Consider the following 13,214-nt stretch of genomic DNA (forward strand, 5'->3'; position numbering starts at 1 on the left):
CAGCCAAAGGTGTGTGTGGGGGGTGGTGGAACAAGAGACTCACACTTTACAGGTAGAAATCCATCCACCTATGGAAATCCAAACCACTGGAATAATGGTTGTTGTGGGTTTTCCGGGCTGTATTGCCGTGGTCTTGGCATTGTAGTTCCTGACGTTTCGCCAGCAGCTGTGGCTGGCATCTTCAGAGGTGTAGCACCAAAAGACAGAGATCTCTCAGTGTCACAGCGTGGAAAAGATGTTGGCAGTGTGACACCGAGAGATCTCTGTCTTTTGGTGCTACACCTCTGAAGATGCCAGCCACAGCTGCTGGCAAAACGTCAGGAACTACAATGCCAAGACCACGGCAATACAGCCCGGAAAACCCACAACAACCATTGTTCTCCGGCTGTGAAAGCCTTCGACAATACACTGGATAATGTTAACATGATTTTCATACTGATTAGCAGGGGTCATTTCGTAGAAAAAGAGCTGGAGGAACTCATTAGTGGAACTCATTAGCATAACTCATTAGCATATGCCACACACCCTGACATCACCTATCCTGGCTGTTTTGGACCCAATCCTGGCCATTCAGGGCCGAAATTGGGCCCCAAATGGCAAAAAGGGGCTTAAAATGGATGAAAAGGGGTTGGAAATGATCAGGATCAGGTCGCTGCTGAGTGGGAGAGTGATCTACCACCCGTCAGAGGCCCGATCCGGGCCGTTTCGGCCCCAATCCAGGCTGAAATGGGCCCAAAATGGCCGAGAGTCAGGTGAGCAGGGCCACCTGACATGTGACCTCTTTGGGGAACTGCCGGAACTGCGTTCCTGCGCGTTCCCCCTCGAAATGAGCCCTGCTGAATAGGCGTCAGAGTTCGCATCCCTGAACATGATCCAGCTAAGCTTCTGTGATACTGCAGCTAGAATTTATTTCACTCAACAGGTTTACATGCAAATACAGATGTGAAACATGGGTTGTTTTACACATCTGAGGGTTGACTGAACAGGTAGTGCTATGATGAATTTTTTTAAAAAAAAATCTCATAGATTCTGAACATGATTAGGACTCACTTACCCTACATAGAAATTGACACACTGCATTCATTTGGAGTCATGTAAAGGGATCCTCATGAATGCTTTGAGACAAGTTTTGAAACAAATGTACAATTTGGCAGTTCAACAAATGAGGTTAAATAATGGATAACAGACATTGACCAATGAATGATAATCTACAGCTGTATTTTTGAGAGACAATAACAGTGTCTTCAATGTATTATGTATATATGTTTTGTATATATGTTTTGACCATTTTTATGACTTTAAATAGCAATCTACATGTCTGTATTTCCTTTGTTTGGTCCTTACTTTTCTTTATTTTTGAGAGAAGAGCCGAAACAGACAAGACAAGTTCCCTCAATTCAACCTGGGTTGAATTGCCTCAAGGTTTGACGGAAAATGTAGGCATTTCTCCTTCCCGTCGCTCAGAGGAGGAGGGGGGAGGAGGAGGGCTCCTCTTGCCCGGCTGCCGCCGTTCCCAAGCGTGAGGGACTCGAGGAGCCTGGAAAGTGGCGGGGGGGGGGTGCTCTTAGGCTGGGGCGTGGCGGCGGTAGCGGCGCTTTTGCTGCTGCCGCCACCACCGCTGGAGAAGGAAGCCGAGAGGAAGGAGGACGAGAGGAAGAGGCTGGGGCGGGGGGCGGCTGCAGCAAGAGCGCCACCGCCGCCGCGTCTCAGCCTAAGAGCATCCCCCCACCACTTTCCAGGCTCCTCGAGCCCCTCGCGCTTGGGAACGGTGGCGGCCGGGCGAGAGGAGCCCTCCCCCCCCTCCTCTGAGCAACGGGAAGGAGAAATGCCTACATTTCCCGTCAAACCTTGAGGCAATTCAACCCAGGTTGAATTGAGGGAACTCATCTCGTCTGTTTCGGCTCTAAGACAAGCAGAGAAGGCATAGGAAGGAAAGTACAAGGAGAGGAATGCAACACAACCCTTTGGAAGGGGTTCTGACAATATTTATGACCATTTGCCCTGGTGGAAAAATGAGGGGAGAGTGAGTCCCGAAGTCGGCTGTCCACACTTTCTGTTCAGCGTATGCAAAAAAGGGAGCAGGACTGCGTCATAACAGGAAAGGAGGCATCCCTGCCTGCAGCCCTACAGATCGCACACTTTGCACGTCTCTACGAACCATATGCACCATCAAGAAAATAAGACTAGCAGAAGCACCTTGTAAACATGGACTGTGAGGATAAGATGTGCCCCCAAATTATGATACTGTCTTGAACAAGGGGTATCCAAATATGTTATGTTCATAGGAGTACACATGGATGGAAATCTGAAAATGGGGCAGTGTAAAACCTATCTGCTGTCAAAGCCACATAATTTTGACATTTCCTTTTGCCTTTATGCCACTGTCTTGCTTATTCATTTTTCCTGGTTCTGTCCATCCACCACCCCATCTTCCTACCCACCCAATCAAAGACTCCCTGGCTGACCCTGCCAAACAAAGTAATGAGTGATGTATGGAGTCAGATTGCTCCAACAGGAACTGCACCCTTCTCTGCCAAACCATATCTAGCATTGTTACAAACATCATTCTCCCAGTCAGTTAGCATTAGGAGGCAAAGTGGCTGCCCTGTCCTCTGCTTGGCCATTGTCGTGGGCTGGGTGTTGTGGGCTGGGCCAGCCCAAACAGAGTAGTCAAAGTCTGGTCCAAAGTCAGAGCACGAGTCCAAAGCCAGGGGTGAGTCCAAAGTCCAAAAGACAAGCCAGGAGGTCCATAGGTCAGTTACCAGTAAGGTCAGGTCTAGATGCAGGCAGAGACAGGGCCCAGTCCAAAAGCTACAGGAGCAAGGCAAGATTCAAAGGAGTGGCCACAGCAGGAGCAGACATCTAACATATTGCTTCCACACCTCCTGGTCTTCTGTGGCTGGGTTTTACAGTGAGGCTTGCAGCCAGCTGCTTGAAAGCCATCCTGTGGTTAATCCTCATCACTATCCACAAGCAGCTGGCATCGAGCCAGGAGGCATGCGCTTTGCCATCTCTCTTGCAGCCCCGTACATGCCTTTGTCTCCAGTGCCCTCTGGGTGAAGCTGGAAGTTTGGAAGTCCTTGGCTGTGCTTCACCTGTGGTTTTGGAGCTGGAGGGAATTGGTGCCTCTGCCACAGCTGCTGGCTGTGGACGCTGATCAGCCGGCAGCTGTTCTTCCTGATTACTGGCCTCTGCTGAGTCAAGACTGGCTCCATGAGGCTCCTCTCCTCCTGAGGAGTCAGGGCTGGCTCCATGAGGCTCCTCTCCTCCTGAGGAGTCAAGGCTGGCCACATGAGGCTCCTCTCCTCCTGAGGAGTCAGGGCTGGCTCCATGAGGCTCCTCTCCTCCTGAGGAGTCAGGGCTGGCTCCATGAGGCTCCTCTCCTCCTGAGGAGTCCTCACTATCACTGAGCCCCATGACACCAGGTGTCCCAACTGAGGTGCGATTCTCATCTTTTGATGTGAGAAGCCTGCTCTCTAGCTTGGAGCAAACACAGACAGACCACTGAATGCACCAACATGATGAACCTGAGCCACTCTGAAAAGATCTTTATGTTCCTCTGAATGGTGGTATTGAGGTAGACTTTTGGTGTCAGCAGCATTTCCTTCCTCCTTCCCCCGATTTGCCTTATTGGTAGGGAAGACGGCATGGTATAGCTTAATGTCGTCAGAGATCCCAGAAGCTAAGCTGGGTCGGTACTTGTATGGGTGACCATCAAGGAAGACTGCAGAGGGAAGCATTGGCAAAGCACCTCTACTTCACGCTTGCCTTGAAAGCTCCTTGCTGGAGTTGCCATCAGCTGACCGCAACCCTATGGCACACATGCACACATTTGCCTCATCATTGTGCCAACCCCGTAAGAATCACTGAACCACTGTGACTTTAAACTCACTGCATTGGCAGTAATTAATTCTGGTAGTTCCTAGTCACATATGTGCTGTTTTCTTGCAGTGTGGGGAGAAAGTTAGAACCCCCTCACAGATAGTTCTCCTTGCCAGTATGCAACTAAGTAGTTCTTGCCAGATAGGGTTTCTTTCTTTCCTTTTTTAAAAATAAAAATGTGATTGGGGGTAGGAGGATACAGACTGACAAGGAAGCAACTCTGGAGGTGGGGACCGTTTAAGGTCATGCAACTGATGGGAGGAGGAAACTGATGCTAGGAGAACCCTTCTCTTCCCACATGCTGTGGACCCAATCCGAATCAGGGCTCCAACACTCACTGATAAAAATGGTCCAGAGATCAACTAGTGGATTTCTCACTGTCTCCTCTAACTTGGGCCAAAGTGCCAACCCTTCAGGATTTTTGCCAGGGCAAGTTTTGCTCTCAGCCACAACAGTGCCCTCAAGTGTTGCAGTTTACTGGAATGCTGGAGAGAGGACTTCTTTTCCACATGAGCTGCCTTGGATGAGAGTGGAGTAGAGCTGTATCCACCCCTGACGCATGGAAGATGTCCGAGTCCCTATTTTGGATACTGTACCAGAAGGCCTTGTTCTTCCCCTCTCCCTTCTGTGTAAAGCCTGTAGCCATGGCATGCTTTGGAGACCAGCATGCTTTTGGAAACTCTTTTTCTGACACATGTCCTTTCTTTGTGGTATTTTCAGAAAGAAAATGAGCAGCGTGTTTATATCAAAATGTGCCTGGAAATGAACCAGGATGTTAAGGCTTTTGGTGCCTTTGGCTGGCCTTAGACACAGCAAAGACGCAACAGAAATAGAAAACCTAGCACAGAACATCCTGAGGGGTGGGAATGTGCTAATCGGTTTCCTGAAAGAAATATTCAGAGTGACATCTTGGCACTAGCACCTACAGCCACAATGCATCGCGTACTGCTTCTGCACCTGGGGGGTGGGGGATGCTTTATGTTTGAAGAAGATACTTCTGATGACCAGGAACTGGAAAAAGATGGGTTGGATCCTACCAGCTACTCCACTTGATTTTACCCCATGGCCCATCCACCCTGCAATCCCTGTTCCACATGTGGGGCCCAAGAACCCCAGCATAGCTTTCTGATAGTCAAAAGGGACTCTTCCTCTCCCATCTGCCAGCGGAACAGCTGGTAGAATCCAATCCTAACAGACTGATTAACTGATGGAGCCAGCATCCTGATCTTAATTGCAGACCTTTGGTAGAGCATATGAGAAAAGCCTGGAATGAAGGCTAGACCCAGCAGGGTAATTCTTACATTCTTAAGAGCTGCTACCCAGCAGGCAGAAACTGCTGTGGGTTTGCCCAAAAACTAATGGAATTACTTTTAAAGCAATTCCATTGCCAGATTCATAGGAAAGCACTGGAACTGTTTATCCATGCCATGTCCCCTGAGCAAGTCTGCAGATTCCAATTAGCTCCAAAAGACAGATTCTGTTCTGGGAAAGTTACGTAGATAACCAATTCTGACATGACCTTTTTGTATGCACACATGGTAGTAAGAGAGAGACAGAGAGAGAGCATGCATCCCAAATATTACATCAGAATTAGACTAGTGTTCTTTGAAGAATAACCGTACTGCTCCATTACACTGTGTTAGACCCTCTGAATTAATCCACATGAAAAAGGAAAAGACAAAGGACATATCTGGAAGGAAATGTGGGCTGCTTATCAAATCACAGGCGTGGCATACACCCAAACATCATCATGCACAGCTTCATAAAGTATTTGGAAGTGGGGTGGATCCATCCATCTTCCGGGAAGCCTTCGTCCAAATCCAGTGCCTCTTCCTCCAATGGAAGAGTCACGTAATTTGGAGGAAGGCTTCACCTGAGCCAAAAGAAACTGTGGGGTATAAATATGTTAATAATAAGTACATAAATAAATAAACATTGCTTAGTGGAGTGGTAGGATAGGAGTAAGATCCACCGTGGGGTCATCAATCATTCTAGCCCAGGACTGTCTACTCAGACCGACAGTGACTCTTCAGAACTAAGCTAAACACAGAAAAAAGCCCATTCTGCTCCCTGGGATGGGATGAAGGACTAAACCTCATATTTTCCACATTTCACATGTCTCTTGCCATTACAGATGCCAGCCAGCCCTCCCCCCACAGAGGCGCCCTGGCCCCACTTACCTGACCAGCAGGGGGTGAGGGAGAGGAGTCCGGCCAGGAGCTACCAGAGCATGTGGCAAAATGGCATAAAAGTGTTACGTTTGGGGCCAATTTTGGCCCCACTGAGACCCCATAGCTTCCGGTTTTCAACAAGAAGCAACATCATCAGGAACTCTGGGGAACATGTGCTGCCTTGCAACATCCCATCCCCTGCTGCTGAGGTAAGGGGGCTGCCAACCCTATTTACCACTGAGCTACAGCCTTTTCCTTAGACCATCGGTCATGACTGCCAGTACCAAATTCCTAGCATTACAGCTTTTTCGTTTCTAACTTTTGTCTCGGTAAGTTCCCCAGGTGCTTGCTGGTGGCGAGCAAACTCCCAGGGATTAGCCACCTTGTCCAGTGCCCCGCCAGTGGTTGGTGGGAGGTGGCAAGCTCCCAGAGGTTGCCCGCCACCAGCAGGCACCTCAGGAATGTGAACTGTGCGCGCACGCCCAACAGTCACAGTGACATCACTTCTGGAAGTGATGTCATCACACAGGTGCTGGAGCATGCGCAAAGAAGACCTCACTGCTGGCACGAGATAAGTGCCAGGTCTCCTCCCACTCCCGGCAAGAGGGAATAGGGATCTGGCAACCCTACGTCTCGGGCAGGGTTGCAGTTATAGGAAAGGCCGAAGCTCTATCTTGCCCAGAAACACAGGACGTCCCTGGCCCCAGTACTCCTGACCTAAATCCAGTCCCGGAACAGGTCAGCCTTCAGGGTTCCCCAGTGTCACGACAGACACTCCCTATTTTGACAGAAGACACTTTGTGTAACACTCAGATCAAATCAGACCATTAAGAAGGAAACAGTTGCATTTCTGTGCAGGGAGCTACAGAGGTAGGTGCCAGCCTTTTCCATTTCTGACAGGAGAGCTCTTCATTTCACTCATTCTTTTCCCGCTGATATTCCTATCAGATGTTCCAACTTTCTGTGGACATTTGGGAGGTTCGTCTTATATGGATAATCGTAAGCAATAACTACCATAGTCTTAAAACATGCAAGCTCCTGTTTTTAGACCCCTAAAGCACACCAGGGGTGATGTATAAAAGGCATAGCACTTCTCATCCAACTCTCCAATGATCACAGTTAATAAAACATGGAGATCAGCGTAACAGAGGTGCAAATCTGCCGGCAAGTGTGGGATAATCAATATCTATCTTCCACGGTATTCCTGGAAATAGTAAAACTCAGGACCCATAACACATCCTATTCTTTTTTAATAGACCTAGGAAGCATATTTATATTACAGACAAACTGGTTTAATGAGCATTCCCACTCCACAGAAAATTCTGGGAACTGTAATTCTATGAATGGAACCAGGAGTATATAAAACAGTGGCCTTGTTGACTACTTGCTTGGAGGTCTTTGGGGAAAGCCATGACAGTTAGTAGAGTGGCTGTGTGACACACCCTCCCTCCAAACTTTAATCTGGCTCAAGATTGCCCCCTAGAGTGTCTGTAATCATGGACCCCTGGGGTTTACATTAGAATAACCCATTCATTCCCATTCCACACTGGACCACCTTGTGACACTTCATTCCCTTTTAGACAAAAGAAAACCAGTCTGGATGGGACAAACTATTTGTCATGGTAGTTCAGAGTCATTAACAGGGACCTGGCAGGTACAGCTATTAGTTTGGTAATTTTCAGCTCAGTAATGTTAGCCTTTGACATCAGAGAAGGGACTTTACATCAGACAGGTGAAATTAGCTAGTCATTTTTGGAGAGGATGCTGCCTTAGGTAGCATTATCTATAAATACCTGTGGGTTTTGTTTCTGTGTTTATCCCCATCATAACTGTGTGAATCTGGTGACCCCAGGATGGTGGGCAGAGATTAAAAATCCTCCACTGTCTTGTTCCTGCAAGGAACTGTGAATCTGCTCTGGGGAATTTACTACAGCCTAGGAAACATGTAAGAAGTTTAGTTAGACCAATGTTATTGCTTTTATTTGAAAGTCTGAGTGCAGTTGATATTGTGTGCTTTCCCCTATATTTTATCCCCCCTTTTTGAACTCATCTCTCTTTTTTCTATAATAAACTTTATTTTTATAAAGACTCTTTCTGGGTTTTGTTTAGTACAGTCTATTTATCTGGGATATTTCTCTTAATCTCTTCCTATTTGTCAGACTGCACAGCTGCTATATAGTTTTCTATAAGGTATTCTACAGTATTACGCCCATTATTTATTGCTCTAGCACTGTGCTAGAAGGAAACCTCTGTATTGGACTGGTTTAGATGTTCTTGGTAAGTCTCTGAGGGTTGGGCAGCTATTACCAGGAAACGCTTCATCTAAGGGTGTTTCCCCCAACAAGAAAAGATGCCTTTCCCCCTTCCTTCCATCACAGGGGCCATTTCCACACAGCTTACCTTCTTCCGGAAAACAGCGTCTTCATGTACGAAATTGCGTGAGAAGACACTGTTATCGCGGAAGATAGCATCTTCTCGCACAATTTCACGCGTGAAGATGGCCATTTTCTGGAAGAAGGTAAGCTGTGTGGAATCGGCCAGGTTGTCTCCTGTGCCCAAGTCTGATTCTAGGCATTTTCTGAAGGATTGCCAACATGTTCACAGAAGTGAACCAATGCACACACACTCCACACACCAAGGGACTGGATTCAAAACTACCTGAGGAGCGCTCTGTTTATGCAATGGAACATTCCCACCTCTCCCTTCTCACTGCAGGCTTCTCCCTACTGAAAAGCCAGAAAAAAACCTTCTGGATGCAGATTCTGCCTTCCACAAGTGGAAGTGCCTTTTATTCATGGAGAATCTTTGGCTCTAAGCCACAAAAGCTTACTTTTTAACAAGAATTTCAATGTGTCAGTATTATGGGATTGGTTGTTTTACAAGCCTAAACTGAGCTCTCGGGTTAGAATCAAAACACATGTAAACATACTTCATGTCCAATTCAGCAAGTTGAAAGAGGAAGTAGCGCAGTAAACAGAGCATGATGTGGAAAAAGGAATCTGGAAAGAGGAAGAAAAGCATTTGAAGAACGAGGAATACTAAAGTTTAAAATTACAAGAATTTCGGATTGAAATCACATTTTAGAAAAGGATTCTTATCTACCAGATGGGCACAGAAATGAAACAAGCATATATAAATATATAAAAATTTTAAATGAAAGCAGTCCACGGCAGCCATGTATATAGTCAGTTGGCTGATCCCCTATGGCAGGGGTGGGCAATTGTTTTGGCTCGGGGGCCACTTTGTGGGAGCAGAGGTTAGTGGAGGGCCGCACCTTTTAAAATGATTGCATTCATTAGTTAACTTTGCATTTCAGAAAAGGTATAAATTGTATCATAAAAATCAATAAATATAAATTAAATAAAATAGTGGTAGTTTTATTCAATTTATTTATTGTGCTAATTTCATATCGCGCATGGGAAGGAAATCTCGGTTCAAGGCGGATTTTTCTGACTGTCTTGGCGGGCCACAAAAAACTCTGTAGCGGGCCGCATGTGGCCCGCGGGCCGCAATTTGCCCACGCCTGCCCTATGGCAAGCAAGATCAGAATAAGATTGACAGAAGGTGTAGAGTAATAGCTAAAAGAATGAGCTATGAACATGTGGAAAAAAAGTGGGACATGAAGGGGAAATTGTGGTCTTTGGAGAAGTAGGGGAGATAGAAACTTACTTAAGATTAAAAAGGGGTATATTTTACTATATGTTATGGGAATAGTATAGTATATTTACAGGGGATATGTATGTAATTTTGTTTTACTTAGTTAGCATATGTACTTATTATTACTTATGTAATCTTTATATTTTTAACTAAGATAAGTAATATAGTTAGAGTAGATAGTAGGTATAATATAGATATGTATTACATTAGTATTATAGATTTTATGAATTTATATGATATACTTTTTAGATTAAGTTGGGTATGGAAAACTGCGGGGAGTCACCAGAAAAGGTTGGGGGGGGGAAGGATGGGGAAAATGCAATGGAGTGAATAATGATAATGATTTTTATGTTTATGTTTGTAAACCCATCCAATAAAAATTCTTTAAAAAAAAAAGAATGAGCTATGAACGGACGCAGAGCTGTTGTACGGGAATAACAACAACAGCCTACCTCGACAGGTATTTGTTACAAGGGTTATCAGAAGACCATGTATTTTTAATACACTAAACAGTAAGAAGCACCACATCAATGCTATACAAACATTTCTGAGGGCTAGTAACATCTGTGGACTGATCGGCAAGGCTGGCCCAGGGGGCGCTATGTGACCTCACTCCTTGGAAGCTTTCAAAGCCACATTAGGAAAACATCAATCTGAGATGCTGTAAGGACAGGATACTGTGCTCTGCCACTGAAGGCGGCTCAGTCACCTGCTGGGTCCCTTTGACAGGCCTCATTCTCTCATTCTAACAGCTGGTCTCTCATAATTTTCTGTATATATTTACTTCATTTATACCCCCTGCCTTTCTCCCCAATGGGGACCCAAAGCACCTCACATCATTCTCCTCTCCTTCATTTGTTCCTCACAACAACCCTGTTAGGTAGGTTAGGCTGGTCGAAGGTCACTCAGCAAGCTTCCATGACACAGGGGGGATTTGAAGTTGGGTCTCCCAGATCCTAGCTTGACACACTAACCACTACATCACACAGGTGTTGTGGTTATAGTGTTGGACTAGTATCACCTGAAGGATGTATGTATATTATTAGGCAGTGCTTCTGTACTTATATGAACTAGTGGCACCATACATTTAGCTTTGTACATGGCCTTTTCAACCAGCTGTGATGATGTCAATTCCAGCACTCACTTAGACAGCCTCTGTGTGGATGTACCACACATGAGAAAGAGTGCTATCCGTGCGCTGAGCTCATGAGCTGGAGTCCTGGATCTCCACCCCGAAGTCCAACCCTGACAACCCCACTGCATGCAAAGATGGAAGAAGAAGAGGACACTGGCAAGAAATATTTGGACTTTGTGTATGATCTGACTATAACAACCCTGAGACACTGCAAGAGATTTTGGAACACCTCAACAGATTACAATCTGCTCCACTGGCACCTCTAAAACTCTTATAAGAACCACTTCAGTGTGAGATAATTCACACGAATGTCAGGGAAAGTTAACTGGAACATTAGAACTGTTTGAACCCTGCCTGTCTTATGGAGAGTGTTCTTCCCCCAGTTTGACCCCAGTAGGCAAGAGCAGGACTTTTGGGGATGTACCCCCCTCCCGTCAATGCCATTACCCTGAGAAGTTCACCAAACCTCTTTGCCTCATTTCTTTCATCAGTAGGTCAAAATGCTTTAAGGTAGGGGAAAGAGAATAAGTTCTGGACAGGCCATTTTCTGAACGTAATCTTCTCGCTACTGCTGGTCTGCGTGTTTATAGTGTTGTTCTAGATCTGACTTTAATTAAGAGGTTTTTTTTCATTTTTATGTCATAGGAATTGTACCTTGCTTCAGGGGTTTATTTTAAAAACAATGAAGTTACTCACGAATTTCATAAATATTCTTCTGAAACGTTTTCGCTAATAGAGGAGCTGAGGTCACTGTGCACTGCTTTGAGCAAGTGGGCTCAGTTTTTACAAAGTATTCTTTATACAATTTGCAAGCAACATTGTTTGGAAAACCAAAATGCAGAGACAAATGTTTTGGGGGTGAATTAGGGGCAGAGCAACAGGGACGTCAGTAGAAGACAGATTTCAAAGGAGCTGGAAAGAGAGCTCAGCTTTAAGTTGGTAGCCTCGTGTTTAGAATGGGGAATCTTGGCTAGGCTTGCGGTGTTCATGCAAACAAGAACTGCTGAGCTATTTTTCAGGCCCTACCCAAGTTGCCAATCTCTGCCTAGGTACAACTTGTAAAAGGCCATTTCCTAGATCAAAACACCTCCACTCTGAAAGTCCATTTTGAAAAGTTTATTACTATTGTTGCCATTAGGGTCGATCTCTTCCTTCTTATGCTGTCTGAGACCTACAAGCCCTGCTTCCTGTTCATTGCCACCTCCCCGCCCCCCACCGCACTGCCTTCCCATAATTTCAAGATCCATTGAAATACCAGACAGAGTGCAACATTAATAGGCGGGTCAGGCTGCCAGGTGCATATTTTGGCCAGCCGAACAATGCATGCCAAACCGCAGGTATTTTATGAGACGTTTCCTGTTATGAAGATATTTTTTTTTGTGCAGATTCTTTGTTACCACCCTCCCCCTTCCACTCCCCCAGCTTCTTCTCCTTCACTTCTCCTCTGCTCCCCACAGGAACTTGTGTCTCACTGAGCTGTGTCATTCTACAAAACATTATTTGCTTTAACACAACTGAACAGAGGCCTTCTGCAAAGAAGAAGAAGAGAACCTTTAATTGCAATTCCAGCATCTAGGTGGGACCTAGAGATCTCTCGGAATTACAACTGATCTCCAGACTACAGAGATCAGATCTGCTAGAGAAAATGGCATTTGGAGAGTGCACTCCATGACATGATACCCACCAAGGTTCCTCCCCTCCCCAAACCAAACTGTCCCCAGGCTCCACCCCCAAATCTCCAGCCATGTCCCAACCCAGAGTTGGCAACTGTAACTTAGAAGATGAAAACACAGAAATGAGTTCCTTTCATTGAAAGTACACCATGGCCGTTTCCACACTACTCACCTTCATCCGGAATGCTGCAGAACGTCGTGAAATAAACGTGGAAGATAGCGTCTTCTCGCCCGAGTTTTGCGCTATCTTCCACGTTTTTTTCACGATGTTCCACAGCGTTCCGGATGAAGGTGAGTGGCGTAGAAACAGCCCATATGACTCCTGGAAAATTTGTTGGACATGATGTACTATCTGTACTGAAGATGGTTCTGTGACCCGTGTTCACACTGCCTGTGACAGCTTGCTATTTATTTATTTTTATTTTATTTACATTATTCATAGTCAGCCTTTCTCATGGATACTTAGGGCAGATTACACAGTGAAGTGCAATATAATAAACTGCTGGGGCATTCAACAAACAACACAAGAGGGTATAGACTGCAGAAACATAAAACAAACAGCATTCTGATGTAAAGCTGAAAGAACGTTGAAACAAAACATAAGCTATTTGACATAATAAACAACAGTAACAGCGCACAATAGTACAGTCTACAGTTCCTATCCTTTTATCGAAGCATCTCTCTGAACAATTTATT

General features: G+C 45.6%; 1 protein-coding gene across 1 annotated transcript in view; it reads right to left on the reverse strand.

The window, feature by feature from the left end:
• COL8A2 (collagen type VIII alpha 2 chain) overlaps window positions 1-13,214 on the reverse strand; it is a 197,070-nt gene that overhangs the window by 50,260 nt on the left and 133,596 nt on the right. The window lies entirely within an intron of this gene.

Source organism: Eublepharis macularius, chromosome 15, assembly GCF_028583425.1.
Source record: "Eublepharis macularius isolate TG4126 chromosome 15, MPM_Emac_v1.0, whole genome shotgun sequence".
Lineage (NCBI taxonomy): Eukaryota > Metazoa > Chordata > Lepidosauria > Squamata > Eublepharidae > Eublepharis > Eublepharis macularius.